The sequence below is a fragment of the Triturus cristatus genome, chromosome 4_1 (genome assembly GCF_964204655.1).
Source record: "Triturus cristatus chromosome 4_1, aTriCri1.1, whole genome shotgun sequence".
Lineage (NCBI taxonomy): Eukaryota > Metazoa > Chordata > Amphibia > Caudata > Salamandridae > Triturus > Triturus cristatus.
Genome location: NC_140585.1, coordinates 913,565,239 through 913,577,959, shown reverse-complemented (window position 1 = coordinate 913,577,959; position 12,721 = coordinate 913,565,239). Strand labels below are relative to the sequence as shown.

Here is a 12,721-nt window from a genome sequence, read left to right as displayed (position 1 = left end):
GCACACTTTACCAAATAGAAAGAATATTTTTGTAACTGGTGAGGTTTGCCTTGTTCAGGCAGCCTGGCTTGATAGAAGTACAGCATCGGGATTATAGTGTCCATGCTAAGCACAACACACTGCTAGGATATAAACAATAAAACAAATAAATACCTCTACACGTATCTGGTTGCAAACCCTAGAGGAGCATATATTTTATCAAGGGCATCCACACTACGGCACGTGCCAATGACCAAAAGATACCAATAGTGTAAGTAAATGCTAGACAGATGAAGTCCCAGTGTAGGCGCATAGGTTCTGTGTTCTTTTCTGGAATACGTTAACACCAGGGCAAACTGTCTTAAATGCGTCATAAATCAGGGGCACCTTCCACCCCGCCAGATACAACTTACATAAACGAACACTTGACGGGCCCTCCCGCTTTGCCTACTGCCCTGTGAGTCGACGCAGGTTGAGGGAGAGGGGGGGGGGGGCGTCTTCCGAGACGGAGGCCAGCGAGGTCTTGGCACAGCCGCCATGCTCTCTTCTGATTGATTCTCGCGCCCTTTCAGCTACACCTAATCCCAGGCAGTCCAGTGGCGGCCATCTAACTGAATCTGCCCTAGCTTGACCCTTCTATTGGCTACTGTGGGGAGAGCCCCGGCAGCCGCCGTTATGATTCACCGGCCCGTCACCGCGGTCTGACAGGCCGGTCCACCTCCGCTCGCAGGTGGGTGAGGAGGGCGTGGATTCCCCACAGGTTTGCAGCTTGTTTGGACCGGAAGGGTGGGACTGGGAGTCATGCGGAGCCTGGGGCCTCCTCCTCCCCCTCCCACGCTGCTCGCTGTCATAGCAGAAGTACTGTATTCATAAACCAGGAAGTGGCGGGCAGGGCGGCTGCAGAGGGATTTGCACTTCATTACTCCATCGCAGTAGACGCCACATTCGTACTGCCCAGCCGGACGCCTTCTGGAGCGAGAGTTTGGGAAACTAATTCCAAGAACCGAGGCGCTTGGAGGAGGCGCGCCAGAGGATAGTCCAACTGTTCCCAGCTCATGAAGTGTCTCTGACGGATGACCAAAGGGAGACCCACATGGACTGAACCCCAAAGAAGGGAGCCAAGGGGGTATTGAAGAAACTGAAAACCGCATAGAACTCCCACTAGGGTAATTAAAGGCGCGTCGAAGGGACCCTAATTGTTCTCCAAAGGAGTAACAAACAGAGGCGAAACTGGATTTAACCCCAATGAGCCGTTTCAAGGAACACGAGCCAACCAGACTAAAACCCCAAGAGCGTAATCCAAGTAAATGACACCCCAAATGGACTGAGATTCGTATTGAAGTGGGACCTAAGGAGGGTAATTAAGAGGGCATCGTAGCGAGACGCAACCGGGTAAGGACAAGCCAAACTGAACCCCAAAGTTGGAACTGAACCCCAAAGTTGGTAATCAAGGGATCGCCAAAGGGGCTCTATCCGAACAGAGTAGAAATAGCAGATCTGACCGAACCTTTAATAGCCTCACCAAAGGAGAATTGTAGCGAGAACCAACTGGGCTGATATTTCAAGGTGGCACTGAAGGAAGAGCCACCTGGACCAAGCCAGATTAATGTGAATGAAAGCAAAGCGACTTCCAGCTGGACTGAGGGACGCAAACAGTAGCCAGAGGGTTGCTGAAGGTGAAATCAACGGGGGTCAAAGTGCATGACCCCAATCAACGTAAACCGAGATACAACTACCTCCCTTTTCCAGTTTTCCTGACTTGGCCACCAAATCGGAACCCTACCACGACGGCGGCGGAGAGCCGTTGAACTGACCCCGTGCGTCAATCAGGGTACGCGGGAGTTCCCGGTAATCCAGACCAGCACAGGTGAGTGGCCCGGCAGCCAGCACGGAGGGTTGTGCAGACGCAGATAGGGGAAAGACTCGGCACAGGGGAAGCCCAGAGCAGGAGAGGGGCTATGCAGGCATGGCACGGTTGGGCAGGTGAGCTGTACAGACATGGCACAGATGGGAAGCTCTGCAGACAGCACACAGGGTTCTGCAGACACCGCTAAGTGACAGACTGCATATGTAAAGGACTATGCTGACACAGCACGAGAGAGGCGCAGAACAGGAGAGTGGTGTGCAGGTGTAGCGCCGAGGGTGGAGGGAGGCTGCATAGAATTGGCCCGAGTGAAAAGCCTCTCAGAGACATAGAGGCCTCTGCAGGCACAGGTAGGAGACAGACTCCGCACAATGAAGGGGTTCATCTAACACAGTAGAGTGAAACCCAATACAGGACAGCGGCCATGTATTTTGTGGGTGGGGGGGGGGGGATAATATGGCACAGGTGAGAGGGAGTGAGCGGGGAGTTGTGCGCATACGCTGTTATGTTACAGACTGCATATGTAAATCAGTGCTTTATATGGGCAGGCACTGTCCGTAACTGAGTACCTGCACTTCTTTCATTTGAGAGGGAGGGGGCCTTCCCTTTACAGCACTGCTGCAGTATATTTATCGGGAGAGTAGCAGCACTTATGGAGCAAACATATACTTTAAATAGTGGGTACCTGCACTTCTTATGGTTCCATGTAAAGTACTGATGTGAAGGGCTATTCTGACACGCCATATGTGAGGCATTTTGCCGACAGGGACCAGATCAGGAGAGGACCCTCTGCAGACAAGGCGGGGCGAATGGGTTCTGCAAACACTGGAGATGCTCTGGGCAGAGCAGTGGTGAGGAGCGCCTCAGACACAGCCGAGGAGTGGCGCTGCTGTCACGGCACCACGTGCACCCCTCTCCACGAGCCAAGGTCCTGGGAGGGGGCCCCGGTGAGGTGCTCTCTCGACATACCTCTTGCGAAGGGCTTGGCAGACAAGGCACGTGACAGGTTCCCAGACAGGGCGTAACCACTATTGTGCAGCAGGTGCAGTGGCCCCAGGGGGCACGGGTGTGAAGAGCTCACGTCATAGCAGTCAGTGGCTATTTTTACCATAAGCCCAAAGGAAGGCGAGGGCAATTTGCTAATTTACATTATGGTGCGTGGCGGCCTTGCCACACTGCGCAGCCGAGGGGCCCGCCATTCGGGACTTGAGGGCAAGTGGTGCACACCAGACAGGGCCCCGTGAGCAGATAGTTAAGGGGCTCTACAGATAGGGCATATGTGAAGGACTCTGTTGGTGAGGCGCGTGGCTTCACCTTTATTCTCCCTGTTAAACGTACACAAGTCCTCGTCTTCCAGCCACAGAAAATCAAACACCATCCGCCCATAACATAATAACTACAAGTATAAGTGGACAATCAGTTCAAAATGCAGCTGTGAACTGATTCGTAAGAAATACCGGTAAACCACCAATATAGCACCAAAACAACTGTTATAACTGCGCAAAAGAAAAACGAAGCAAACAACAACATTTAAAAAAATGTTTTAAAAAACGCCGGGGTTTCAACAGCTTTCAAAATGTAGCCGCAAGTGGGCCTCGGAAGTACACCGGGGAAGTTCATTCCACAGCCTGGGACTGGTGACGCGGAACCCCTGCTGTCCCCGCCTTCAGAACTCCCGGGTAGAAACCCATCCTCACGACACCTCAGCAGGCTCCTCGGAGTATATCTCTTCATTCAGTTCCAGATATTCGGTTGCCAGGTCGTGCAAGCGCGTCAGGATGTGATAATGCATTGTAAATGGAGTCGTGTAGTGCTTCTAACACGCTCCAAGCGCTTCCGAGCGATAGAGAAAGATGCTTCTCCGTTTGCTGGTGTATAGTGTGGCCTACCTGGGAATAGTTTGGATGTCCCTCGTGATCCGTGAAAAGGGAGTTTTTAAAAACGTCTTTTGCTGAAGGAAAGAAGCCCCCAAAATTCAATGAAAATGGTAGTTCATGGCTATTTCAGAATCCAGATTTTTTTTCTCCTATCTTTTGTTTAATCTCTATTGATGGCCATAGAATCTTCCCATCTGTGAACTCTGGTGATGTAATAAAGAGGCAGAACGGAGAACAGGATTTCCATTCTACCGCCTTTGGCTATTCCGTGACCTCCTTTCCTCCCAGCACCTTTGCCACCTTGGAAAACTGCTTACAATGTTTACAGCAAGCCCGTAAACATGCCAATCAGTGTCATTCGAGTGGCAGCATGTTTGATGATCTCAAAGGAGCGGGTTCATCTCCTGCACTGCCCCAACGCCAGCTGCCTGCTCCAGTCCATCACATAAGGAGTTAGGATCCATGGTGTTGATGGCAGCTGAGCCGCCATATGCAAAAGACCCAACACGGAGACTGAACCTCAGCATATCCTTTCAGGTCATGCTGTACATAGTGGTGCCCATCACAGGTGCAGGGTAGCCTACACCATTCCTGAGTTAAAGGGATTCTCATAAGATGCATTTATACCCAAAAATCTAAATGGAGATCATTTACAAATCTGTGCTGAAGATCTGGTACGGATCCTGTGCTCCAGTACCCGAGCTGGACACTGCTGCCTTACGTTAAGATAGGAACCGGATTCTGCATATACATAAGGCGACGGACTCTTCTTGTGGTTTTGTATTTGTTGAGCACCATCATTTACAATGTTTTTCAGGCTCGGTGTTGCCCAGGACTTGTGTCTGTAACGTCTTCTCTTCCCTTATTGTTTTTGTCTAATGGAACATCCGCTTCTGCAGGCGCGATGTCATCCAAAATGAGTGATGTCACACTGTGGGTCCTGCGCTTGGCCAGCCTCGAAAGAAAGGGCTTGATGACAAGATTTACATTTATGTAACTAAGGGCTTGATTTAGTGTTTTGAGGACAGGTACTCCGCCACAAACACATATTCTTATTACAAGTGCATTAGGATGTGATTCACTTGAAATAAAGCGGATGGGATATCCATCTTGTTTGCGTCCGCCAAACTCTAAATCTGGCCTGAAGTGTAAATAAAAAAGAAGTCTTTCACAGTGTGATGTACAGCCTGGTTCCTTAAAGTGATGAGTCTTCACATAGAATGAAAGAGCCTTCCCAAAACCTAACAGTCCAACGATGGGGGCACCATGAAGGAATTTTCAATGATTCGGTACAATTCAAGTTACTACAGACAGGTTTATGAATACTCTTAGGAGTTTAGACATATCCTCGCATGATGTTCTAGCACCGGTGCTGAGCAAATGGCATAAGAATTTGGACTGGTTTAGTGGCATAAACTCCTCTTCATCCATTTTGCAAATTTACAATTCTCCATATCTGTCTTTTTTAAGTCAAAGAAATTATTTTAGCACATTGTTGTGGAAGTTAGATTTAATGGTCACTGGGGTACCTTTTAAGGACATACGCAGCCCATTACACCTTCTGCAAGGGTTTCTTTATACGAACTGGCATATTCGAGTTTTATCAATGTAATCAAAGCTGAAAGGACTTCAATACGCACCCCCAGGAGGCTGCACATCCAAGAGGCATATCAGAGGTATGCGATGTTAAGACTCTGGACAAAGTAGGCTACTTGATACTGGGGTGTTCACTCTCCATTTCACTGTTGGGTTTATGCCTTGTCCATGAGATAATAAGACTCGAGTTGCAGAGACTGTGTAGAATCTGTAATGGAGGCTACTCACGGAGAGGTTTATGGAAGCCATAGGTCTCTGGAAGTGCTGACCCTGGACCCATCAGAGCTGACAAGCTTGAAGTTGAGATTATTCCCACCTTCTCCTGCATTTTGAGATCTTGATCTCAGTGGAGGAATAATTGCAGCTCCCAGTTTGAGTGTCAGGAAAGGATTCAGGTGAAGGTAGAAGCCATGCAGCCCCAAGATCTTTGGAAATCGACAGGTTGAAATTGGTTTCTTGTTTGAAAACATATTTACTGCCCCTCCCAGAGTGGATATTTTCGCTGCTGAAAAACCCAATCCCTAGGTGAGAAGGCGTTGATATGGGCTCATTTACAAGCCCTGTGCACCACATGAGCGTCGCTTTTTGTGACATTCCAGTTGTGCACGGGGCATAGCCATATCTACAAGGCTCCGTATAGCCATCCTGTGTTTCTTTCCATGGCCTTATAGAAATGGAGTGAGGCAACATAAAGAAAGTTGCTGCGGTGCCTCACACTACGATGGGGAGGCATGCCATGGGCTGTAAATCTGTGAATGTCAAAAATGTACGCCTCCTCAGGGGAGGCGCAACAAGGAGAAATAACATTATTTCTCCTCGTTTTTAGGTCTCGCTGAGCCAGCGCATGCGTTGCTCTGCGAGACATTTAGTGTGTGGGTTTTCAAGTGCTGCCACAAGCTTTTGGTGGCCTCAAGCTTGCGTGCAGACGAGCGTGCACGCGCGCAGTCACCATCTGTCTTTCCTCCGTCACACAACTCCCGCTTCTCCCACTCCCCCACCACAGATCGCTTCGCTCGCCGCGCTTGATCGCGATCACTTTCACTTTCGCGGGCCGTGAGGCCGTGTCACTTTCATGGCCGAGCGGCCAATGCTTGTTTTTTTCATTCAGCGCACGCACACAACTTCCGGGCTTGTTGTCCGTCCTGACACACACTGTTATTAGTATTGTCTGTCTTGTTATGTGACTGTTAGCGCTTTTTGCTTTTTCTGTTGCATCTAACGAATAATAGGAGGTTGGCCCTTCTTTACTTTAAACATGCTCATGACGTTACATTTTTCAGTGATATGATGCCACACGGCAAGGCAAGAAAGAATTAGCAGAAAACAAGACAACCATTGAAAAGAAAAGATGGACCAATGACAATACTTATTGTAATCTTGCTTTCTCATGAATGAGAGAATCACACATTGCATGAGTAGTAACAGCGTCCGTTAGTCTGCACATAGCGCCAGGCAGGCAAAACATAAACAAAACTAGCTTTCTTTGAGAGCAGCACAGATCGCTTCCATGGTGTAAACGTAGTGACCATATTTAATGAAATATAACGGCACTGTACGTGGCGGTGCATAATATCCACTGCTTGTATCACAATGAAGAACTTTTGAGGTCGATTACACAGAATCACGTTACTTGAGAAAGGAGCAGGGACAAGGAAACACACATTCGTGTCTTATAGGGACAATTTCTTCTGGACCTAGTTTCCACCTTAAGCATTTTAGTTAAAAGCGAGAGACACATACCACACAAGGTGATCATCTGTCCGTTACCTACACGGACTGTCCGCATATTCAAACAAATATCCGTTGTTGATCTGTTAACGGATGTCAGCCATAATTTCAGTACTTTTGGGTCGCCTAACTACCAGTCCCACAGCTGTACGTATTCTAGAAGTCGTCTAGGTGCGGATCGTAATGTGTAACGTGACATGGGAATGGAGCACAGGCTGCACCCAAGCCAATCCTAGCGTGCAGAGCAGAATTTGGAAGTGCTGATTGGCTGTGGGGTTTTTACATGCCTTTGTCCGATCTTCTGTAGCATCCTTCCCATAATTAAATCACGTAGACTCGTTAATTTGAACTTAAATTATCTTCTTATTTTTCAACACCCCCCCCCTCCGCCCCCCAGCAACCGGGAATCAAGCCAGAATGAATCTCCTATTCGACTACCTATGTGCATGCACACATATTCACTGAAAACTCTCGGGAGAGAGAATGTGGTCTGACGGCTAGACGGCCAACTTTGGTGTTGGAAACTAAGGTTCAAGCCTCGAGGTCGCTTCCACGCCTTGTTCTTGTAGCAGTGAGGCTTTATTGTAACCAGACTAGACCCTTGCTTCTACCTAATTGCAGAGTTAGGTTTCGTTTCATTCGTTCGTCTAGAATGCAGGAGCATTTGGTTAGCTTTTAGGTAATTGTTTTCTTTGTGGGATCCCACCCAGTCCATATAACAGTCCTCCTTCCACAGAACCTATATTGATCAACTGGAGCATATTTGGATCGCTGAAAAACCTCTTCTCAAAGAGGATGGGAAGCCAGTGAAACGAGCATTGGCATAGCCAATAGGTCTCGCCTTTGGGACCTTATAAGTGTTTAGCCATGCAACAGTTGATGTTGCACCAAGGATATTGTGCTGCATAACTAAATACTTATAAGGTCCCAAAAGCGAGACCTATTGGCTATGCCAATGCTCGTTTCCTCTTTCTGTGTGTGCTGCATTCAGCAGCACACATAGAAAGAGGAAATTGCTTCCATTGATTGTTTTTGTGCAGGAAGGGACTCTTTCCTGCACAAAAACAATCATCCCTACAACGCAGACACCCTTGCACCATGCTGCAAGGGTGCCTGCGTTGGCGCAAAGCAGCCCTTTGAGCGCCAGCGCAGGGAGAAGGGACAGGAATGTGCTTTATCTATATACAGTTATAACAAAATACATGATTCAATGTCACGGCTGGCAACTATAATAAGAAATATTAAATTTATTGAAACTGGTTTCTCTTTTCATCGGTCTCTTTAATGGAAACATACCTGGTATGCCCAAGCCCTGAGGAAGTCGAGTTTAGACAAAGCACGTGTTGACTGTTCTGTTTGACCGGACGGGTTATGTGAAGACATAGACTGTATTTTCTCTGTGTATCACATACTGTCTGACATCTTCTTATCTATGTTAACTCCACAACATATTGTATTTACTAAACTGGCTAGGCGATTTATGATGTATGTTGGCATGTTGATACATCAGATCATGTACTTTTTGATAATTGTGTTTGTTTTCTCGTAATAAATGGAACACATTTATTTTTGTTATACTGATTTGACTTGTATCTTTTCAAGCGCTCCAGACTACTATCCAGTATTAGGTCGGGCATTGTTTTCTGACAATTCCAATATGTACACTTTTTTGCAATAGACTTTTTGTCTGGTATAGCACCTCTTTACGATTTACATTGACCACTTTTCAGTGGAGTTGATGTGCGGGTGTTTGTTCCACTACCGCAGATTGTAACAGTCATTGTGTTATAGTTGTATTGTTATCTATAAAAATATTCTCTTCGGCCGATAGTTTTCCTCTCCATAACACATTGTTGATCGGGATGCTGTAAAATGCTGTCAGTAGTCTAGCATATTTCCAATGTCTATCAAACGTTTTTTTCCTGTGGGAAACAATAGGTCAGCTGTATGGTATTGGCTAAGACCTTGCAGATCACTGGTCATCCTTTTCTTGGGATCCAACAGTTTTCGGTTAAATGTTATAAGAAAAGTTTGCGGGTAAACGTTGTACCTAACTCGAGTTCTGCGATTTGTCTGTGTTAGACTAAATATCTGAATGTATAAAATAAGAACATTAATCCTTTTGCTTCAAGGCATTTTGAGAAATTGAATATTGAAGGGGAATAGAGCATAGAGAATTCCATTGCATTTGAGGTATTGTCAATTTCACAGTAAAATGTTTACTAATGTAGATTTGCCTAGTGGAAACACACAGTTGCTCCAAGCAATGGTGACCTTCAGTCGTTCATTCTGTACATTAATGCATTTTGAGACTTGACCTTTCACCTTGCAAGTATAGGCATCTAAATTCCAGAAGGCAAAGGGCTGCTGGCTACAGAGCCAGGACTGGATGCAGGTGTCAGTCATGACATGAGACCAGTTGACATCTGTGCATTTTGTAATCTCTTTACTCGCTTAAGAGCACAGCCCGATGACCCTTTAACTTACTTTAACTTCCTCTTCGCACTTAACCGTTTCCCCTTTTCTCCTTTCACACGCATGCAGCAAAGAACGCATTCAGTTTAGAGGTACTTTTTTCTCTGTCAAAAAATAAAACGGATGGACAATTGTTACTTGTTACCTACAGCTGCAGCCTTCCAGAGAACTCAAGTTTTACACGTTCGTGCACGAGTAGAGTAGTAAATGCAGTTCATGTTTTTCGCTTTGCCTTCTGGGGCATGTTGTCCTCCTTATATTACAAAATGCTTACTACAAGTCCTAGTATGCAAAGAAAAAACATGGCCTCCATGACCTTTTCACACCTGGATCTGGAAACTTGAGAACTCTGCTTCCAGATATTTGTTATTTTCTGATTTTCTAAATACTGGTTCATTTTTCCAGCTTTCTTAGGAATCGCTCACGGTTCTCTCTTCTTCCATGAAGAGAACTGAAGCAAATACGTTTTACTTCTATCTGGCTGCAGCTCCCGTTTATAAGACCCATCTAAGCCAGTCCTGGCTTTTAGGTAACAGAACGATGCATTCTGGAACTTGTAGTTGCACGTTTAACACTGAGAACCGGGCTTCTTTTGCCCATTCTTACAAAGTGCTGCCCTCCCACCTCACACCTGGAGGAGGATTGTACTGCTACAAGAGCTGAGTTCCAACCTCGACTTCTCTACATATTCGAGAGGATGTGGCCCTGGTGTGGGCTCGTAGCGCTGCCCCGGAGTTCTCACCAGAGTCTAAGTCTTCCTGTGACGCTGTGCTGTAGGTCTCGTGTCTATTCCATCTGTGGCTGGTTGGTGGTGCCCCTGTCTGTGAGCTTTGTCTGTGGTTTCTGAGACGTGTATCGGTGGCATTGTCCTCACTGTGTGGCATCTAGCCAACTTACGTGTCCAGGTAAAATCGTGTTGTCTCCATGAAGCGAAGTTGGGCCTTCGGCAAAAAGTGGAAATGCTTCCGAGCAGGTGGCCCAATGTGGTGCTGCGCCATTAGTGGCTCGTGTAAATGCGTCACAGGAGACGGATTCGGCTGCCCCTGTGCACTGTGGCCAATTGCAAACGGCGATGTCCCAGGGCGCCCTGGGTGGTCCAGAGCTGACATTCACCGGAAGGCGAGAGGTCTGGAGGGTAAAGTGCCAGCCGTGCATTGTGTGCGCCATTGCGGTGCTATTTTGACCACGTATTTGATTTCCGAGAACATGGGCCAGTCACTTCACCCTTTCATCCTTCGTATGTTTTTTTAGAGATTCCCCCCAGAGGGCAGCAGATGGCTCTACATAGCACAGTGTCTTTCTTTCGGTTATCTGTGGGGTTCAAGTGTTGCAAAGCATTTGCAGGAGGTGCTGGAGCAAGACAAGAGTGCAGTTTAGAAGATGCATAAATATTGACAGATAAAAGTGAAGGAGGGGAAAGGGGACAGAGGATTGAGGGCGAGTGAGGTGAGAAACTGAGACAAGTGGTCCTGTTTTGGCCCTTTTCCGACGGACAGTATTGTCGGGACCACTCTCAAATAAAGTGGCAGTCGTTCCGGATAATGGGATGAGGAGACCTTTTCTCATTTTTCTTCCCTTCCCCAAGGGGGTATCCTGTTCAAGAGGTTGAGGCTCCTTGTGGTGGTGGTGGGCCAGAGAGGAAGGAAACGACTCGCGCAGTTATATGTACTTGTAAGTTTGATTCACACAAGACCATATCCTTTTTCATGAATGGTAAATCATTTTTGAATTCACAGAAGTTGTTTTGTACTTGTAAAAGGATTTAGTCATACAAATAGTTTCCTGTGGATAAATCCTTCCCGAGGGGCGTTGAGTGGTGGGGAGTCTCAGCTCCACGCGGTGCACGTTTGAGGATGCCCAAAGGTATTCAAAGACTGCCCCGACCCACCCATGCCTTGCACAGCGTGGGAACCGTTCGAATCAAGCGCAGGATTAAATCCCTTTCAAGACTGAGAAGGAGGTCGTAACGTCTACAAAACTGGTTGGGCTATGACACAGGGAAAGCACCTAAAACAAATATTGTCCCGGTTGATAGAAAAAGAACAAAACAAGTTAGCAAGTGTATTTGCGCTGGCTGGACAGGAGTTCACAAGTACATATAAAATGTAACTCGCAATACCGCAGATTTCCAGCAGCTCGAGAAGGACACGGTGTCTTGCAAACAAACCATAAATATCCAAGTGAAAAGCCTCGCTGATTAAGGAGCTAGAAAACTAACTGCAAAGGGAGTCTGGCTTCAGCCGCTGGTCTAGCATGCTCAGCATCCTTCATCTGGCGAGATATTGGTTTACATCAAAAATGATGCCATGCCTTGCTTAGATTGTGTAGCGCTCCTTTTCAGGGGCAGGATATATGATGTGGGTTCACTTTTGTGTCCATCTCCTACTCTTCTTGTAGCAATTCATTTATTTGCCCCTCCTTCCTCCACCCCATGACAAAACTAAAATGCAGCATTTAAGTATGCCTGTACATCATTTGTTCCAAAGAACAGCCCCTGGCCTGTCTTACTTGGGAAGCAGGTTTCTCAACAAGTTGATATGTCGGAAGACCCGCAAGTCAGTGTAAAAGGTCCAGGAATAGATGGGGGATTTTGGAAAAATATCTGACTATAAAGGAGAGGTGAATCTGCAGTGGTGACTGGTCTGAGCATGAACAGGGAGTTTCCAAAATATATTCTATTTCCTTGCATGCATGGCATTCCTCCTTCTGAGGTTTCACCACCACAGGGCTGAACATGACGGGACTGCGAACCCAAAGCAGGCAAATTTTGTCAGACCAGCCTCCGTAGGGTGCATAGTGAACGCACACAGCGAGTGATCCTGACAACTACAAGGGGGACTTGGGCGGGCTGTCCCTTCGAGAAAAACTGGGGGGGGAAATGGTGCATTCTACAGCACATTTTTCATTATGTTTTCAATTGTATTAGCTTTTGAAGCATAGTAAATGAGGACCTTACAGTGCACCATGATTCAACATTCTTTATTGGGACTCTTCAATGATTCCCTCCCTATCAGTTTCCATTAGGTCATCTCATCTTTCCATAGCCCCTCTTTCACATGTATTTTATTTGTGTGTAGCGCCTTTCATAGCAGTATAGGATGTTAGAGAACTTTACATCTCACACACACGTAGAGAGACTATGAATCGTACATGTGTAATCAGTGTACAGGACATGTGACAAAGAACTAAAATGTGTAGGATT

The 12,721-nt window shown here is 46.8% G+C and overlaps 1 protein-coding gene across 1 annotated transcript in view; it reads left to right on the top strand.

Annotated features, from left to right (window-relative positions):
- Window positions 1-844: 844 nt before the first annotated feature.
- The window catches only part of IRF5 (interferon regulatory factor 5), a 164,055-nt gene continuing 152,178 nt past the window's right edge, over window positions 845-12,721 (top strand). The window contains exon 1 of the mRNA XM_085653698.1: window positions 845-1,846. The gene's annotated coding sequence lies outside the window, so the exon portion shown is untranslated. The remainder of the gene's footprint in view (window positions 1,847-12,721) is intronic.